The sequence below is a fragment of the Juglans regia genome, chromosome 6, assembly GCF_001411555.2.
Source record: "Juglans regia cultivar Chandler chromosome 6, Walnut 2.0, whole genome shotgun sequence".
Taxonomy (NCBI): domain Eukaryota; kingdom Viridiplantae; phylum Streptophyta; class Magnoliopsida; order Fagales; family Juglandaceae; genus Juglans; species Juglans regia.
The window spans coordinates 8881883-8902121 of record NC_049906.1 but is presented as its reverse complement, the minus strand read 5'-3'; the positions used below and the strand labels follow the sequence as shown (position 1 = coordinate 8902121).

The window sequence follows — 20239 nt, the reverse complement described above, 5'->3', positions numbered from 1 at the left end:
ACACAAATCATTCCAGCAACGGTTAAAAAAGAAGAAAAAACCCACAAAGCCATTAATTACCTTTTATACATCCACGTGACGGTGGGAAGACAATAGATTTAGCCGTTAGTTTCTTTCCATTGTCCAATTTGAATAGAGAGAGACTTCCGGTGAAATTACTCGTTAATCCTCACCTGTGTCGGTTTGGTCTTTGCCCTCGATTTTGCTCAATCGGTGTACCTCCGTTGCAAAAAATTGCCTTTCGATTAATTGTTTTCAATTCTAGCGGTGATTTCTAATCTAAGCCGAGGTCGTGAGAATCAGACGTGCTCGGGCACGAAATCATTTGTCTGCTCGAATTAAAGATTGATGGTATGTACGCCTTTTTATCTCCTCCGTGTTGTCTGCTCGGGGTTAAGGATTTGCGAATATGCTTGCCCCTTTCTCTTCTCCCTTTTGGATTGATGAGCATATGCTTCTTGTTCTTTTGCTAGCTAGGTTTTTCTTGTCTGGTTCTTCCTCTTAGTTAAGAGTACTCCTCACATTATTCCCTTGAGTATTCCTCACATTATTCCGTTAAGGTTTTTCTTGTCTGGTTCTTCCTCTTATTAGCTTGAAAACTTACTAGCTTGAGCATTCCGTTGGGTCTACACGATTTTTAATGTTTCTTTGCCTCACAGGTCCTCAGCTATCCTGCAGTGAGAGGCACCTCAAAGATTTCTCACGGCAAGGCAGACTCACTACGATCATGGTTCTGCAAGGCCTCTGCGGGTCATATGTAAGTGAAGGTGATAGGGGGGAAATTTTACCATTAACGATTTGCAACATATCTTTAGTTTTGTTTTTTGTTCTTTTTCTCTATATCTTCAAAGAAATTGGTATCTGAAACGAATGCAGTCATTGTTTTACTTTTTCTTTTCCCCAATCTTTCTAGTGAAAATTGATTCATATATGTTTATAATTCTCCACGGGGGTATTTTGATTTTGTAGTTTTAATGCAAATCCACTTCTAAGACTTTTCTGGTTTGGCTCATCCTCTTGGCTAGGAATATTCAGCCCACCCGCACCCTTCAATGAGAACGTATTCTGTATGGACTATTTTGAATGTTTCTTTGTGATCCTACCAGGTATTCATCATCTCCATCCTTATCTCTTCCTTTTTCTATCTTTGTTTTAAGACTACATATTTCCCTGACACCCACAATCTGTCAACACCTTGAGCCCCAAAACAGATCCCATCATCTTCACTTCCTTCAGTCGAAAGTCCATGGCTCTTCCTCTCTTGCTTTCCTCTTCTTTTTCCCATCATGTAGCCAGCTGAAATGGATGATAGCAGTTGAAGCAAGGGCAGCAGCCTGCACAATACACACAAACAGCAACCGTGTTTAGCTTTTCTTTGAATATCTGCTGCTGTCCAGAATTTATGTTGTGAGTTTCACCTTCCTTTTCTCACATCTTTCTTCTATAACTTGTGTATTTGAGTGGATAATCGTAAGGAAGGAAAATAGGATCTGTAAATAGGATTAAACCCACCTGTTAGAGCTCAAAGTACATCAGGAAATTTGTGATGTTTTCTATTTGTGCTGCAGCAGTTTCCCCTTCATTTTTAGCTTATATCTTCACTCTACAAGGCTGGAATTTTGGCTTAAATTTCTTTTGTAAGAAGACTAAGTTCAGTTTAGTTTAAAACTCCATCATTTTTCCCTCTCTTAGTTCACATTTAGCACCTAAAAAGATAGCAGCAACACACTTCCAAGTTCTGGAATTTTCTGCAACAGATTCTGTCATGGTGTCTTCCAACCTCATCTGTCCTTACATTTTTGCCCTAATACTTGTGTTTAGTTGGGTGTGTAACCAAGTGGAGGGAAGGTAGAAACATGCATAATTCGTGCAATCTACTGCTTGAAGAGGTGAGATAATTTTCTGCCTTGTTTTGTTCCAAGCTGTACAGTTTCTACAAAAAAGTTCTGCTATAGTTTTAACTATACTTCTTCCTCTATTTGAATCACTTTTCAATTATGTTTAGGCCTCCATTTTTATGTGTTAAACTAGTAGAGATCAGTAAGTATTTTTTTACCTTCTACTCAAGCTAATAACTAAGTAAACAACTAAGGATTTCATTAAAATTTTCTGGTTTATCAAGAACTATCTTTGGCTGTTTTTATGCTATGTCTACCCATAAATCATGCTTATTTCCAATTTTTCTTCAACGCTAGTTCATTGCTTGTGTAGTTGGGATTACAGTTGAAGGAGGGGGGGTTTTGAAACAGGTATATAACTAACTTATTGGCTGTACAAGCTTGTGCAGAAAATTCAGCACCTTTAGCTCTGATTCCTCTCAAGTTCTAGCCCCTTAGTTTGCCTTTATCTCATCTCTTTAACTCACCCTCAATATGTGACATTAGGAGTACCAAATGACCTTAAAATCTCAGACCAAAACCAGCTCTAAGTAGCTGGAACTGAGGGGAACAGCAACACGCAGCTCCTCCCTTTTCTTTCTATTGTTCAGCTCTCATCCTCTCCACCATTCCCTTGTTTAAGGCCACGTCAAGAGGTAGAAAAACCTTCATAGAAACCATGAAAACAATAGTGAAGTCTATAGAAAAAGGAGGAAGCTCGAAGGTTTAGAGAAACACTTAAAACTCGTTCAAGTTTGAGGTGAAAAAGAAACTGTCATCTGTCTTTACTATGTTTCTGGGTTGATTTAATTGCTTCAAATCAGTCTCATTCCTCTCTTCTCTTCAGTTTCATCTTGAGCTTGATTAATTCTCCATGAATTTGTATTAAACCCTTGAAATAACTCCTCATAGAGACATCAAACAGCAGCTAAGAGTGATGCAAAAAGCAACAGTCGCAGCTGCATGACAAAAGGAAAATCTCAACAGATGTAATGATCTGTTCCAGCCCTTTTACCTTTCCAAATTCTCCTCTCAAGCCATAATTGGCCACATCATTCAAGACCCCTTGTATAAGAATCAATCTTTAGAAGTGTCAAAATGCAGCTGCATCATATCACATCTGAAACAACCCAACAATTCTACAGCTATTACAGCAGCAATTTGCAACCCCTAGTCTCTTGAGTTTCTCTTCAACTTATACTCCTTTCTTTTAGCATCAACTATAAGTGTATTAGATTCCTGTACCTCAACAACACTATAAACAATCGCATAGTAGTGGTAGGAACTGAAAATAGCAACCTAAACAACAGCAAAACAGAAAAAGCAGCAGTGTTGCAATATCTCAGCTTTCTCCAATTTCCAGTTGTACTCTTCTATTCTTTTGGTTCTTTTACGCCTAGTACTTAAAATACTTATTTTCCTCCTTCATTTCCTTTAGTCTATTTGCACTATAGCATTACTATGTGATGACAAAACCAAAACTTAGGCTCCCCCCCGTTTGGATACAAGAACCGTTTCATCTCATCTCATATCATCATTACAACTTTTCCAAATTCCCATACAAAAAATAATAAACAATTTAACTTTTTCAAATCCTAAAACAATAATAATATTAAAACAATATTTTATTCAACTTTCAATTTTAATCTCAACTCAACTCATCTCATCTCAACTCATTATCCAAACCAAACGGTCATGACAACAAATAACATCCAAGTAGTGCAGCAACAACTGCAACAGCAGTAGAAAAATAGCAGCACCAGTTGTTTATCCAGCCCTTCACCACTCAATTTCCCTTCCATCAAACAATAGTTAGATGCTCCACCCAAGTTACTTGTAACGGCACCATTCAGCTACCATATAAGCTTTTAAGTAGGCATAGAACCAGTCCAATTTGTAGGTGGCAGCAACATCTTCCAACCTTGGTTTCTTGAAGTTCCTTTCAATTTCTACTTCACGATCTCCATCGCATTGTAGGCCACAAGGTGTTGGGTTTCATCCTTACTGATTTAGTTCATATCATTTATCATCTCATCATCTTTTCATATCATTTATCATTACATCATCTTTTTACATCATCATGATCTCATTACATCATCATCATAACCATCACTATTCATCTCTTTACATCAGCATACTCATCATCATCTCACCATTTATCATCTCATCATCTTTTCATACCATTATGATCTCATCACATCCTCATCTTCATGATTGTCACGATCCATCTCGTTCCATCCTCATCTATCATCATGATCTCATCACATCATCTTTTTATATTATCATCATTATTAGTTTTGAGATCATCCTCATTAGTTTCATTATTGTTATCATTATTGATATTTGTTGTTGTATACTATTATTTTCCTTTAATTTATTTTTAATATTTGCATGAGATTTTGTGATGACAGGTTGTTAAGAGATGAAGTTATCTCGAAGTTTAAAATTACAGGTTTGATATACCATTTATTGCAGTTATCCAGTAGAGGTATATTTTTGTAACATTAAGATAAGTATTGTAAAAATATTTGTATTGTTTTTCGCATTTTCTATTACTACATTTATTGATGGTTTACCTTGCAAGCATCATATATTCATAAATTAGGTTGTCTCTTACTTGTGAGAGATATGCTAAATAATTAGGGAGAAATAGGCACGGGGGCTTGTGTGGGTGACTTTGTAGGTGATAGCGGGAGGCGGATTGTAGCCACCACCGTCCGACCATCCTGTTCAGCAGCACAGTTTTTACAAAAAATAATCCAATAAAAATCCAAACAAAAACCAACAAACTTATAGATCAAAACAAACAAACTTACATATAAGAAAATATCGCAAATCTAACAAAAAAGCTCGTGCACAGACCCACAGGCAATGGTCTCAGGTCACTGATCTTTATAGCCCATGATCGTAATAGTGGATTGTTAAACTTGCAAATTCGTCACTAATAGTGGGTCTCTAACAAATAGAGCCACGACCAAATTGTGGTCTTACCATTGTAGACTGCGGGTTGGCCATGAATACCCACGATAATGGAAAGAACTGAGAAGTTGGTTAAAAAGTGGAGAGTAGATGGGCAATATGGAGGAGAAGAAAAAAGAGAGAGAAGAAGGGATGGTGGCTATTGCACGTGAAAGTCTGAAAGGAATGAGAAAAAGAGAAGGATGAGGGGGTGAAAGAGGGGGAGTATATCTATGCTTGCTAGAAAGTAAACAAATGACAGAAGCGAGATTGACAAAAGCGAGAAAAAGTGTTATATATGATATTATGATTTATATTTACATAGATATATAAATATAAAGGTTGGGTGGGTAAAAGCCCAAATTGGCACTCGTCCGTTGGACTTTAAAATGGTCTAATTAAAGCTCGTCCACCTATGGAATGCAAGCGGGTAGCAGACCTGCTCTCCATCGCATTGTAGGCCAAGGTGATGAGTTTTATCCTTACCGATTTGCTCGGCTTAGCTCATAATCTTTTCATATCATCATGATCTCATTACATCATCTTCATAACCATCACAATTCATCTTTTTACATCAGCATACTCATAATCATCTCATCATTTATCATCTCATCATCTTTTCATAGCATCATGATCTCATCACATCCTCATCTTCATGATTGTCACGATCCATCTCGTTACATCCTCATCTATCATCATGATTTCATCACATCATCATACATCCTCATCTATCATCATGAGTCTCATCACATCATCATTGCCTCATCTTTTCATATTATCATCACCATTAGTTTTGAGATCATCTTTAATTAGTTTCATTATTGTTAACATTATTGATATTTGTTGTTGTATACTATTATTTTCCTTAATTTACTTTTAATATTTGCAAGAGGTTTTGTGATGAGAGGTTGTTAAGAGATGAAGTTATCTCGAAATTATAAAATTACAGGTTAGATATATCATTTATTGCATTTATCCAATAGATGTCTATTTTTATAACTTTAAGATAAGTATTATAAAAATATATGTATTGATTTTTGCATTTTCTATTACTATATTGATGGTTTACCTTGTAAATATCATATATTCATAAATTATGTTGTCTCTTACTTGTGATTAGACTACGTTTGGGTAGTGAGAATACATAAGAAGTGTTGAGAGTGTTTGTGAATAGTTATGAGTAGAGATTGAAGTGGGTTTGTGGGTCCCCATTGAGAGTATTTTGAATTGTTTGGATAGATAATTGAAAAATGTGTGGATCTCGTCAATGATTGATTTTTTTTTAATGATGATTTTATTTATATATAATAGTGATAAATATTATAGTGATTTTATTTTTTATTTATATTTAATAGTGATAAATATTATAATAATTTTTGGAGAGACTTTGATACGAAGATGGTTCACTGTGTTTGGCATGTGGAGTATTTTCATCTGTACGAGAATATTTGGAAAGTGTTGAGATATCTTCGCTACCCAAACATATAAATAATTAGGGAGAAATAGGCACGGGGGCTTTTACTATCATTTTGAAAAGCATCTACTGTCAAACCACCTCGTTCAACACCACATTTTTACAAAAAAAATGTCCAATAAAAATCCAAACAAAACCCAACAAACATACAGATCAAACCAAACAAACTTACATATTAGAAAAAATCACAAATCTAACAAAAAACCAAAACAAACTCAAAATTACAGATGAAAAGAAACAAATAAACAAAACCAAGTAATAATCGTGCACAGACCCACAGGCCATGGTCGTGGTCTTCAATCACAGATCTTAATTGATATGTGAGCAGATCTTTATGGCCGATGTTCGCTATGATGGATTGTTAAACTTGCAGACTCGTCATTCATAGTCACAGTTGTAGGCCTGGCTAACTTACTGACTAACAATCAAGATCGTCGTATTGGGTCCTTGAGACCCACGACCAAGCTGTGGTTTTACTATCGTTGATTGCGGGCTGGCCATGAGTACCCACGATAATGGAAAGAACTGAGAAATCGGTTAAAAAAAGAAGGATAAGATGGAAAATATGGAGAGAAGAAAAAATAGAGACAAGAGGGGATGGTGGCCATTGAGGCATGAAAGTCTGAAAGGAATAAGGAAAAGAAAAGGGTGAGGGGGTGAAGAGAGAGGGGGAGGCGAATGTCTGCTGCAAAGAAAAGAAATGACAGAAGAGAGATTGAGGGAGAAAAATTGGTATTATAGTTAGGGTTTTGTTTTTTTAATATATATAATATAATGATTTATATTTTTATTAATAGTATTAAAGGCCGCCCACTAGACTTTAAAACGGGCGAATGCAACTTGCTCTCTCCATCGCATTGTAGGCCTTGGTGTAGGGTTTTATCCTTACTGATTTGGTTGGCTTAGCTCGTAATCTTTTCATATCATTTATCATCTCATCATCTTTTCATATCATTTATCATTACATCATCTTCATAGCCATCACGATTCATCTATTTACATCAGCATACACTCATCATCTTCTCACCATTTATCATCTCATCATCTTTCCATACCATCATGATCTCATCACATCTTCATTTTCATGACTGTCACGATCCATCTTGTTACATCCTCATTTATCATCATGATCTCATCATATTATCATACTTCCTCATCTATCATCATGATCTCATCACATCATCATTGCATCATCTTTTCATATTATCATCACCATTAGTTTTGAAATCATCCTCATTAGTTTCATTATTGATATTTGTTGCTATATACTATTAATTTCCTTAATTTATTTATAATATTTGCAAGAGATTTTGTGATGACAGGTTGTTAAGAGATGAAATTATCTAGAAGTTATAAAGTTACAGGTTTGATATACCATTTATTGCATTTATCCAATAGATGTCTATTTATAGTATTGTAAAAATATTTGTATTGTTTTTTCCATTCTCTATTACTACCATTATTGCTGGTTTACCTTGCAAACATCATATATTCAAAAATTATGTTGTCTCTTACTTGTGATTTGAGAGATAGACTAAATAATTAGGGAGGAATAGGCACGGGGCCTTTTACTATCATTTTGCAAAGCATCAACTTTTCACTAGTATTGTTATATGCATTGACGAGGGAGGGGGAGGGGGGGGAGTTAATCCCGTAGGTGGGGGTGGGTGACCTGTCTGGATAGCAAGAGGCGGATTGGAGCAACCACCGTCAGAACACTCCGTTCAACACCACATTTTTTTACAAAAAAAGTCCAATAAAAATCCAACCATAAACCAACAAACTTATAGATCAAAACAAACAAACTTGCATATAAGAAAATATCACAAATCGAACAAAAAATTGAAACAAACTCACAAAGACGAAACAAATAAACGAAACCAAGTAATAATCGTGCACAGACCCATAGACTGGGTGGACCAAAGGCCCAACCAAGCACCCATCTGCTGGCCTTTAAAACGAGCGAATTAAAGCTCGTCCACCCATGGAATTAGGCGGGTAGCAGACTTGCTCTCCATCACATTGTTGGCCAAGGTGTTGGCTTTTATCCTTACCGATTTGGTTAGCTTAGCTCGTAATCTTTTTAGATCATTTATCATTACATCATCTTTTTATATCATTATGATCTCATTACATCATCTTCATAACTATCACGATTCACCGTGGGTGGGTGACCTGTCTGGATGGCAAGAGGCGGATTGGAGCAACCACCGTCAGAACACTCCGTTCAACACCACATTTTTTACAAAAAAAGTCCAATAAAAATCCAACCATAAACCAACAAACTTATAGATCAAAACAAACAAACTTGCATATAAGAAAATATCACAAATCGAACAAAAAATTGAAACAAACTCACAAAGACGAAACAAATAAACGAAACCAAGTAATAATCGTGCACAGACCCATAGGCTGGGTGGACCAAAGGCCCAACCAAGCACCCGTCCGCTGGCCTTTAAAATGAGCGAATTAAAGCTCGTCCACCCATGGAATTAGGCGGGTAGCAGACTTGCTCTCCATCACATTGTTGGCCAAGGTGTTGGGTTTTATCCTTACCGATTTGGTTAGTTTAGCTCGTAATCTTTTCAGATCATTTATCATTACATCATCTTTTTATATCATTATGATCTCATTACATCATCTTCATAACTATCACGATTCACCTCTTTACATCAGCATACTCATCATCATTTCACCATTTATCATCTCATCACATCCTCATCTTCATGACTGTCACGGTCCATCTCGTTATATCCTCATCTATCATTATGATCTCTTCACATCATCATACATCCTCATCTATTATCATGATCTCATCACATCATTATTGTATTAGTATTTTCCTTAATTTTTTTTTAATATTTGCAAGAGATTTTGTGATGACAGGTTGTTAAGTGATGAAGTTATCTCGAAGTTATAAGATGACAGGTTTTATATACCATTTATTGCATTTATCCAATAGAAGTCTATTTTTGTAACATTAAGATAAGTATTGTAAAAATATTTGTATTGTTTTTCGCATTTTCTATTACTACATTTATTGATGGTTTACCTTGCAAACATCATATATTCAAAAATTAGATTGTCTCTTACGTGTGAGAGATAGGCTAAATAATTAGGGAGAAATAGGCACGGGGGGGCTTTTAATATCATTTTGCAAAGCATCCACTTTTCACTAGAATTGTTATATGCAAGGACGGGGGGCCCGTGTGTGGTTTTCCCAGTTTGGATAGCGGGAGGCGGATTGGTGCCACTATCGTCAGACCACCCCGTTCAGCACCACATTTTTTACAAAAATAGTCAAATAAAGATTCAAACAAAAACCAACAAACTTACAGATCAAAACAAATAAACTTACATATTAAAAAAAATCACAAATCCAACAAAAAACCAAAACAAACTCACAAAAACGAAACAAGTAGTAATCGTGTACAAACCCACGACGAAAATCGTGGTTTTGAGTGATAGAGACCCACAACCAAACTGTGGTCTTATCGTCGTAGGCTGCGGTTTGGCCATGAGTACCCATGGAACTAACTGAAAAGTTGGTTAAAAAGAGGAGGAGAAGATGAGAAATATGGTGGAGAAGACAAAAGAGAGAGAAGAAGGGATGGTGGGCATTGAGGCGATAACTCTGAAAGGAATGTGGAAAAGAGAAGGGTGATGGGGTGAAGAGAGAGGGGGAGGGGGATGTTTCCTAGAAAAGAAAGAAATGACAGGAGAGAGATTGAGAGGGAGAAAAAGTGGTATTCTAGTTAGCATTTTGTTTTTTTAATATATGATATTATGATTTATATTTATATTTATAGATATATATATTTATATACATTAAAGGTGACCTTCAAAAACGGGTGAATTAAAGCTCGTCCACCAGTGGAATCAGACGGGTAGCAGACTTGCTCTCCATCACATTATAATAGGCCAAGATGTTGGCGTTTTTCCTTATCGGTTTGGTCGACTTTGCTCGTAATCTTATCATTTATCATCTTATCATCATTTCATATCATTTATCAATACATCATCTTTTTATATCATCATGATCTCATTACATCATCTTCATAACCATCACGATTCACCTCTTTACATTAGCATACTCATCATCATCTCACCATTTATCATCTCATCATCTTTGCATACCATCATGATCTCATCACATCCTCATCTTCATGACTGTCACGGTCCATCTCGTTTCATCCTCATCTATCATTATTATCTCTTCACATCATCTTACATCCTCATCTTTCATCATGATCTCATCACATCATCATTGTATAACTAGTATTTTCTTAATTTATTTTTAATATTTGTAAGAGATTTTGTGATGACAGATTGTTAAGTGATGAAGTTATCTCGAAGTTATAAAATGACAAGTTTTATATATCATTTATTGCATTTATCCAATAGAAGTCTATTTTTGTAACATTAAGATAAGTATTGTAAAATTATTTGTATTGTTTTTTGCATTTTCTATTACTACATTTATTGATGGTAGGAGAAATAGGCATGGGGACTTTTACTATCATTTTGCAAAGCATCCACTCTTCACTCGAATTGTTACATGCATGGACGGGGAAGGGGTGGGCTGTGGGGGGGGGGGGGGTTTGGATAGCGGGAGCCAGATTGGAGCCACCACTGTCAGGCCACCACGTTCAACACCACATTTTTTACAAAAATAGTCAAATAAAAATCCAAACGAAAACCAACAAATTTACACATCAAAACCAACAAACTTACATATTAAAAATATAAAAAATCTAACAAGAAACCAAAACACACCCACAAAAACGAAATCAAGTAATAATCATGCACAGACCCACATGTCGTGGTCTCGGGTCACAAATCTTCATAGCCCATGGTCGTCGTTCTGGATTGTTAAATTTGCAAATTCGTCACTCATAATCACAATGGGTCTCTAACATACAGATTCATGATGAAAATCGTGGTTTTGAGTGGTAGAGCTCTACCCACGACCAAACTGTTGTAGACTGCGGGTTGGCTATGAGTACCCACGACAATGGAAAGAATTGAGAAGCTGGTTAAATGGAGGAGGAGAATATGAGAAATATGGTGGAGAAGAAAAAAGAGAAAGAAGAAGGGATCGTGGCCATTGTGGCGGAAACTCTAAAAGGAATGAGGAAAAGAGAAGGTTGATGTTTGCTAGAAAGGAAAGAAATGACAAGAGAGATTGAGAGGGAGGAAAAGTGGTATTATATTTAGCGTTTTGTTTTTTTAAATATATATGATATTATGATTTACAGTTTTATTTATAGATATATATATTTATATACATTAAAGGTCTGGTGGGCGAAAGGCCCAACCAGGCACCCGCCCGCTGACCTTTAAAATGGGCGAATTAAAGCTCGTCCACCCGTGAAATCAGGTGGGTAGCAGACTTGCTCTCCATCGCATTATAGGCCAAGATGTTGGCGTTTATCCTTACCGATTTGGTTGGCTTAGCTCGTAATCTTTTCATATCATTTATCATCTCATCATCTTTCGATATCATTTATCATTACATCATCTTTTCATATAATCATAATCTCATTACATCATCTTCATAGCCATCACAAGTCATCTATTTACATCAGCATACTCATCATCATCTCATCATTTATTATCTCATCATCTTTGCATACCATCATGATCTCCTCACATCCTCATCTTCATGACTATCACGATCCATCTCGTTACATCCTCATCTATCATCATGATCTCATCACATCATCATACATCCTCATCTATCATCATGATCTCATAACATCATCATTGCATCATCTTTTCATATTATCATCACCTTTAGTTTTGAGATAATCTTCATAGGTTCATTATTGTTATCATTATTGTTATTTGATGTTGTATACTATTATTTTCCTTAATTTATTTTTAATATTTGCAAGAGATTTTGTGATGACAGGTTGTCAAGTGATGAAGTTATCTCGAAGTTATAAAATTATAGGTTTGATATACCATTTATTGCATTTATCTAATAGATGTCTATTTTAGTATTGTAAAAATATTGTAAAAATACTTGTATTGGTTTTCGCATTATCTATTACTACCATTATTGATGGTTTACCTTGCAAATATCATATATTCATAAATTATGTTGTCTCTTGTGATTTGAGAGATAGACTAAATAATTAGGAAGAAATAGGCATGGGGGCTTCTAGAATTGTGACATACATGGATGGGGAAGGGGTGGTAACCCCGTGGGCAGGTGACCTTCTAGATAGTGGGAGGCGGATTGGAGCCCCCACCTTCAGACCACCCCGTTTAACACCACATTTTTTTACAAAAATTGTCTAACAAAGATCCAAATAAAAACCAACAAACTTACAGATCAAAACAAACAAACTCACATATTAGAAAATATCACAAATTCAACAAAAAACCAAAACAAACTCCCAAAAATGAAACAAACAAACGAAACCAAGTAATATTTGTGCACAGACCCACATGCCGTGGTCTCGGGTCACAGATCTTTATAGCCCATGGTCGTCATAGTGGATTGTTAAACTTACAAATCCGTCACTCATAGTCAAAGTAGGTCTTTAACATACAGACCCACGACAAATACCTTGGTCTTATAGTCATAGATTGCGGGTTGGCCATGAGTACCCACGATAGTGGAAAGAATTGAGAAGCTCGTTAAAAAGAGGAAGAGAAGATAGAAAATATGGAGGAGAACAAAAAAGGTAGAGAAGAAGGGATGGTGGCCATTGAGGTGTTAAAGTCTGAAAGAAATGAGGAAAAGAGATGGGTGAGGGGCTGGAGAGAGAGGGGGAGGTGGAGGTCTGCTAAAAAGGAAAGAAATGACTGAAGAGAGATTGGCAAAGAGAAAAAGTGGTATTATAGTTAGGGTTTTGTTTTTTTAATATATATGATATTATGATCTATACACACACACACACATATATATATATATATACTTATATATATAGATCAAAGGCTGGGTGGGCCAAAGGCCCAACCTGGCACCCGCCCGCTGGACTTTAACACTGTCTAATTAAAGCTCGTCCACCTGTGGAATGCAGGCGGGTAGCAAACCTGCTCCCCATCTCATTGTAGGCCAAGGTGTTGGCTTTTATCCTTACCGATTTGCTCGGCTTAGCTCATAATCTTTTCATATTATTTTTCATCTTTTCATATCATTTATCATTACATCATATTTTTATATCATTATGATCTCATTACATCATCTTCATAGCCATCACGATTCATCTCTTTACATTAGCATACTCATCATCATCTCACCATTTATCATCTCATCATCTTTTCATACCATCATGATCTCATCACATCCTCATCTTCATGGCTGTCACGATCCATCTTGTTACATCCTCATCTATCATCATGATCTCATCACATCGTCATTCATCCTCATCTATCATCATGATCTCCTCCCATCATCATTGCATCATCTTTTCATATTATCGTCATAATTAGTTTTGAGATCATCCTCATTAGTTTAATTATTTTTATCATTATTGATATCTGTTGTTGTATACTTTTATTTTCCTTAATTTATTTTTAAAATTTGCAAGAGGTTTTGTGATGACAAGTTGTTAAGAGATAAAGTTATCTCGAAGTTATGAAATGACAAGTTTGATATACCATTTATTGCATTTTTCTAATAGATGTCTAGTTTTGTAACATTGAGATAAGTATTGTCAAAATATTTATATTGTTTTTCGCATTTTCTATTACTACATTTATTGATGGTTTGCCTTGCAAACATCATATATTCATAAATTTGGTTGTCTCTTACTTGTGAGTTTGTTACACAAATAGTCCAATAAAAATCCAAACAAAAACCAACAAACTTACAAATCAAAACAAACAAGCTTACATGTTAGAAAATTTCACAAATCCAACAAAAAACCAAACCAAACTCACAAAAACAAAACCAAGTAATAATTGTGCACAGACCCACTTGTTAGGGTCTCGGGTCACAGATCTTTATAGCCCATGGTCGTCGTAGTGGATTGCTAAACTTGAAAATTCGACCCTCATAGTCACAGTAGGTCTCTAACATATAGACCGACGGCAAAAATCGTGGTTTTAAGTGGTAGAGACCCACAACCAAATTGTGACCTTATCGTCGTAAACTATGGGTTGGCCATGAGTACCCACGACAATGGAAAGAACTCAGAAGCTGGTTAAAAAGAGGAGGAGAAGATGAGAAATATGGAAGAAAAGAAAAAAGAGAGAGAAGAAGGGATGGTGGCCATTGAGGCTTGAAACTCTTAAAGGATTGAGGAAAAGAGAAGGGTGAGGAGGGGGTGAAGAGAGAGGGGGAGTGGATGATTGCTAGAAAGGAAAGAAATGATAGAAGAGAGATTGAGAGAGAGAAAAAGTGGTATTATAGTTAGGGTTTTTTTTTTTAATATATATGATATTATGATTTTTATTTTTATTTATACATATAAAGGGTGGGCCAAAGGCCCAACCAGGCACCCACCCGCTGGCCTTTAAAATAGGCAAAATAAAGCTTGTCCCCCGTGGAATCAGGCAAGCAGCAAACTTGCTCTCCATCGCATTGTAGGCCAAGGTGCTGTTTGCTTTTATCCTTACCGATTTTGTCGGCTTAGCTCGTAATCTTTTCATATAATTTATCATCTCATCATCTTTTCATATCATCATGATCTCCTTACATTGTCTTCATAGCCTTCATGATTCATCTCTTTACATCTGCATATATCATCATCTCATCATCTTTTCATACCATCATGATGTCATCACATCCTCATCTTCATGACTGTCACGATCCATCTCGTTACATCCTCATCTATCATCATGATCTCATCACATCATCATACATCGTCAATTATCATCAAGATCTCATCACATCATCAATGCATCATCTTTTCATATTATCATCACCATTAGTTTTGAGATCATCCTCATTAGTTTCATTATTGTTATCATTATTGATATTTGTTGTCGTATACTATTATTTTACTTAATTTATTTTTAATGTTCTCAAGAGATTTTGTGATGATAGGTTGTTAAGAGATGAAGTTATCTCGAAGTTATAAAATTATAGGTTTGATATACCGTTTATTGCATTTATACAATAGATGTCTATTTTTAGTATTGTAAAAATATTTGTATTGTTTTTCACATTCTCTATTACTACCATTATTGATGGTTTACCTTGCAAACATCATATTTTCAAAAATTAAGTTGTCTCTTGTGATTTGAGAGAGACTAAATAATTAGGGAGAAATAGGCACAGGAGCTTTTACTATCATTTTGCAAAGCATCACTCTTCACTAGAATTGTTACATGCGTGGATTGGAAAGGGAGGGGGGTTAACCCCGTGGTTGGGTGACCCCATATGGATAGCGGGAGGCAGATTGGAGCCACCACCGTCAGACCACATGGTTGAACACCACATTTTTTACAAAAATAATCCAATAAAAATCCAAACAAAAACCAACAAACTTACAGATCAAAACAAACAAACTTACATATTAGAAAATATAAAAAATCCAACAAAAAACCAAAACAAACTCACAAAAACGAAACAAATAAACGAAACTAAGTAATAATCGTTCACAAACCCACATGTCGTGGTCTCCGGTCACAGATCTTTATAGCCCATGGTTGTAGTAGTGGGTTGTTAAACTAGCAAATTTGTCACTCATAATCACAATGGGTCTCTAACATACAGACCCATGACGAATAACGTGATTTTGTGTGGTAGAGACCCACGATCAAACTATGGTCTTACCGTCGTAGCCTGTCGGATGGCCATGAGTACCCACGATAATGGAAAGAATTGAGAAGTTGGTTAGAAAGAGGAGGAGAAGATGGGAAATATGGAGGAGAAGAAAAAAGAGAGAGAAACATGGATGTTGGCAAATGAGGCGTGATAGTCTGAAAGGAATGAGAAAAAGAGAAGGGTGAGGGGGAGGGGGAGGGGGCGGTCTGCTACAAAGGAAATAAATGATTGAACAGAGATTGAGAGAGAAAAAAAGTGATATTATAGTTAAGGCTTTGTTTATTTAATATATGATATTATGATTAATATTTATATTTATAGATATATATATATATATGTATTTATATATATATATATATATATATCTATATATATACAAGGTTGGGTTGGCCAAAGGACCAACCTGGCACCATTTATATCATTTATCACCATTTATATTTATCATCTCATCGTCTTTTCATATCATCTTGATCACATCACATCATCTTCATAACCATCGCGATTAATCTCTTTACATCAGCATACTCATCATTATTTCACAATTTATCATCTCATCATCTTTTCATACCCTTATGAGCTCATCACATCCTCATCTTCATGACTGTCATGATCCATCTCGTTACATCCTCACCTATCATCATGATCTCATCACATCATCCTTGCATCATCTTTTAATATTATCATCATCATTAGTCTTGAGATCATCCTCATTAGTTTCATTATTGTTATCATTATTGATATTTGTTGTCGCATACTACTATTTTACTTAATTTATTTTTAATATTTGCAAGAGATTTTATGATGATAGGTTGTTAAGACATGAAGTTACCTCGAAGTTATAAAATTATAGGTTTGATATACCATTTATTGCATTTATCCAATATATGTCTATCTTTAGTATTGTAAAAATATTTGTATTGTTTTTCGCATTCTCTATTACTACCATTATTGATGGTTTACCTTGCAAATATCATATATTCATAAATTATGTTGTCTCTTACTTGTGATTTGAGAGATAGACTAACTAATTAGGGAGAAATAGGCACGGGGGCTTTTACTATCATTTTGCAAAGTATCCACTATTCACTAGAATTGTTACATGCATGGACTGGGAAGGGAGGGGGGTTAACCCCGTGGTTGGGTGACCTCGTCTGGATAGCGGGAGGCAGATTGGAGCCACCATTGTCAGACCACACGGCTCAACACCATATTTTTTACAAATGGTCCAATAAAAATCCAAACAAAAACCAACAAATTTACAGATCAAAACAAACAAATTTACATATTAGAAAATATCACAAATCCACAAAAAACCAAAACAAACTCATAAAAATGAAAAAAAATAAACGAAACTAAGTAATAAACGTGCACAAACCCATATGCCGTGGTCTCGGGTCACAGATCTTTATAGCCCATGGTTGTAGTAGTGGATTGTTAAACTTGCAAATTCATCACTCATAGTCACATTGGGTCTCTAACATACAGACCCACGACAAATACCGTGATTTTGAGTGGTAGAGACCCATGACCAAACTGTGGTCTTACTGTCGTAGCTTGCGGGATTGCCATAAGTACCCACGATAATGGAAAGAATTGAGATGTTGGTTAAAAAGAGGAGAAGATGGGAAATATGGAGGAGAAGAAAAAAGAAAGAGAAGGGATGGTGGTCATTGAGGCTTGAAAGTCTGAAAGGAATAAGAGAAAGAGAAGGGTGAGGGGGTGAAGAGTGAGGTGGGGGGTGCTACAAATGATTGAACACAGATTGAGAGAGAAAAAGTGGTATTATAGTTAGGGCTTTGTTTTTTTAATATATATGATATTATGATTTATATTTATATTTATAAATATTATATATATATATATAAGGGTGGGTGGGCCAAAGGACCAACCTGGCACCATTTATATCATTTATTACCATTTATATTTATCATCTCATCATCTCATCCATCTTTTCATATCATTTATCATTACATCATCTTCATAACCATCACGATTCATCTCTTTACATCAGCATACTCATCATCATCTCACAATTTATCATCTCATCATCTTTTCATGCCATCGTGAGCTCATCCAATCCTCATCTTCATGACTGTCACAATCCATCTCATTACATCCTCATCTATCATCATGATCTCATCACATCATCATTGCATCCTCTTTTCATATTATCATCACCATTAGTTTTGAGATCATCCTCATTAGTTTTATTATTGTTATCATTATTGATATCTGTTGTTGTATACTGTTATTTTCCTTAATTTAGTTTTAAAATTTGCAAGAGGTTTTGTGATGAGATGTTGTTAAGAGATGATGTTTTCTCGAAGTTTAAAATTACAGGTTTGATATACCATTTATTGCATTTATCGAGTAGATGTCTATTTTTGTAACATTAAGATAAGTATTGTAAAAATATTTGTATTGTTTTTCGCATTTTCTAGTACTACATTTATTGATGGTTTACCTTGCAAGCATCATATCTTCATAAATTATGTTGTCTCTTACTTGTGAGAGATAGGCTAAATAATTAGGGAGAAATAGCCACGGGGGCTTTTACCATCATTTTGCAAAGCATCCACTCTTCACTAGATAGGCCAAGGTGTTTGCTTTTATCCTTACCGATTTGGTCGGCTTAGCTCGTAATCATTTCATATCATTTATCATCCCATCATCTTTTCATATCATCTTGATCTCATTACATCGTCTTCATAGCCTTTACGATTCATCTATTTACGTTCACATACATCATTATCTCATCATTTATCATCTCATCATCTTTTCATACGATCATGATCTCATCACATCCTCATCTTCATGATTGTCACGATTCATCTCGTTAGATCCTCATCTAACACAAGCATATTATTTTGTTTTCTTGTTGACGACTTTTGTGGCATATTTTATCTTAAAGATTCTCAATGACTTTTGTTAGAACAAGTTGCCTTTAAGAATCGCGGGCTTCTGTGAAGGGATAAACAAGAGGGGGAAACAAGAAAGAGATAAGGAGGGACATGAGAGCATGCAAGTGTCAAAGGGGTCAGAGGCTAAGGAGAGCAAATCAGACATGCCAAGGGTCAAGTCACCTCATGGCAAGGGGATTAGATAAAGGGGAGGGATCAGACGACTTTAAAAAGACGCTCTCATCTTCTTCTTCTTTGGCTTCTTCTTCAACCCCGGAGAGGAGAGCTCCAGAGGGATTTTCTTCTCCAACAAGCGGATCTCCAGCTTTCTTTGTACAGTAAGATATGAGGGACCATGAGTGAATGTAAACCAATACATTATAGTGGAAACTCCTCTTCACAAACCCCCCATGGACGTAGGCCTAGTGCCGAACCACGTAAATCTTTGTGTCCATCTCTCTTTACTTTCTATGCACTCATGTTCTATCCACTGCCATGAATGTATGCACCGACACCGTACAGCCACACCGGAACACCTCCGGTGGCTCCAATCAAACACCGATGGAGGCACAAGTCACCCCAGTAGGCCCGGATTGACTCTTTCTCTCCCTCCAACATGTTAAGCAAAATTTTCTTGCATCAACAATTACTAATAATAAGCATGGATTATACTGTGAGGATGCCTTTAGCAACCAAAAGAGACCTCAAACAAGCAAGAAATTAAGCTACTCGTCTAGATTTCTACTTACAAGTCATGAGATTCCATTCATGAAGTATTCAATGTGAAAGAGAACTTAGACAAGACAACGGATGACACATTAATTGCACCTTTTGAAAGAAAGAACTTGAAAGCAACTACATGAGTGTTTTGAAAAGTAGTTATCGCTATTGTAGATTTACGAGTCGGCGGCATGGTACTTTGTTCATACCTATGTTGATCTACGGTTGCTTTACACATCCCTGGATAGGTGCATTTTTCAAGAAAGAGATAGACAGGAAGAAGATCATGAATAAAAAAAGAAAGACTAGCTAGTGTGAGCGAGATGACTCACTATAACATAAATGAGTTTTTGTGACAGTTTGGCAATTGTGACAGTCTTCAAACTGTTACCAAAAAAATTTTTTTTGTGACAATTTGTGGAAACCATCAGTAAAGACAACCGAGAAATTGTATTATGTTCGAACATATACATATTCACGTTCAAATGTATGTATAGATTCGAACGGGCCCTGGACATTTGAATGTTGAGACTACTTACGTGCGAACGTGTAAATTTTGGTGCTAACATTCAACGTTAGTGAT

At 35.9% G+C, this 20239-nt stretch overlaps 2 long non-coding RNA genes across 4 annotated transcripts in view; both read left to right on the top strand.

Annotated features, from left to right (window-relative positions):
- The window catches only part of LOC108983645, a 24548-nt gene extending 5170 nt beyond the window's left edge, over nucleotides 1-19378 (top strand). For both annotated transcript variants that reach the window (XR_004801695.1, XR_001994908.2), the window contains exon 6: nucleotides 18969-19378. This is a non-coding gene — a long non-coding RNA (uncharacterized LOC108983645). The remainder of the gene's footprint in view (nucleotides 1-18968) is intronic.
- On the top strand, nucleotides 111-2000 carry LOC118348719. Of its 2 annotated transcripts, none has more exons than XR_004801696.1 (4): nucleotides 111-351; nucleotides 660-757; nucleotides 1026-1106; nucleotides 1212-2000. It is a non-coding gene; the product is annotated as an uncharacterized LOC118348719 (long non-coding RNA). The 2 variants fall into 2 exon arrangements; XR_004801697.1 differs by having other exon boundaries at nucleotides 1201-2000.
- Nucleotides 19379-20239: the final 861 nt, after the last annotated feature.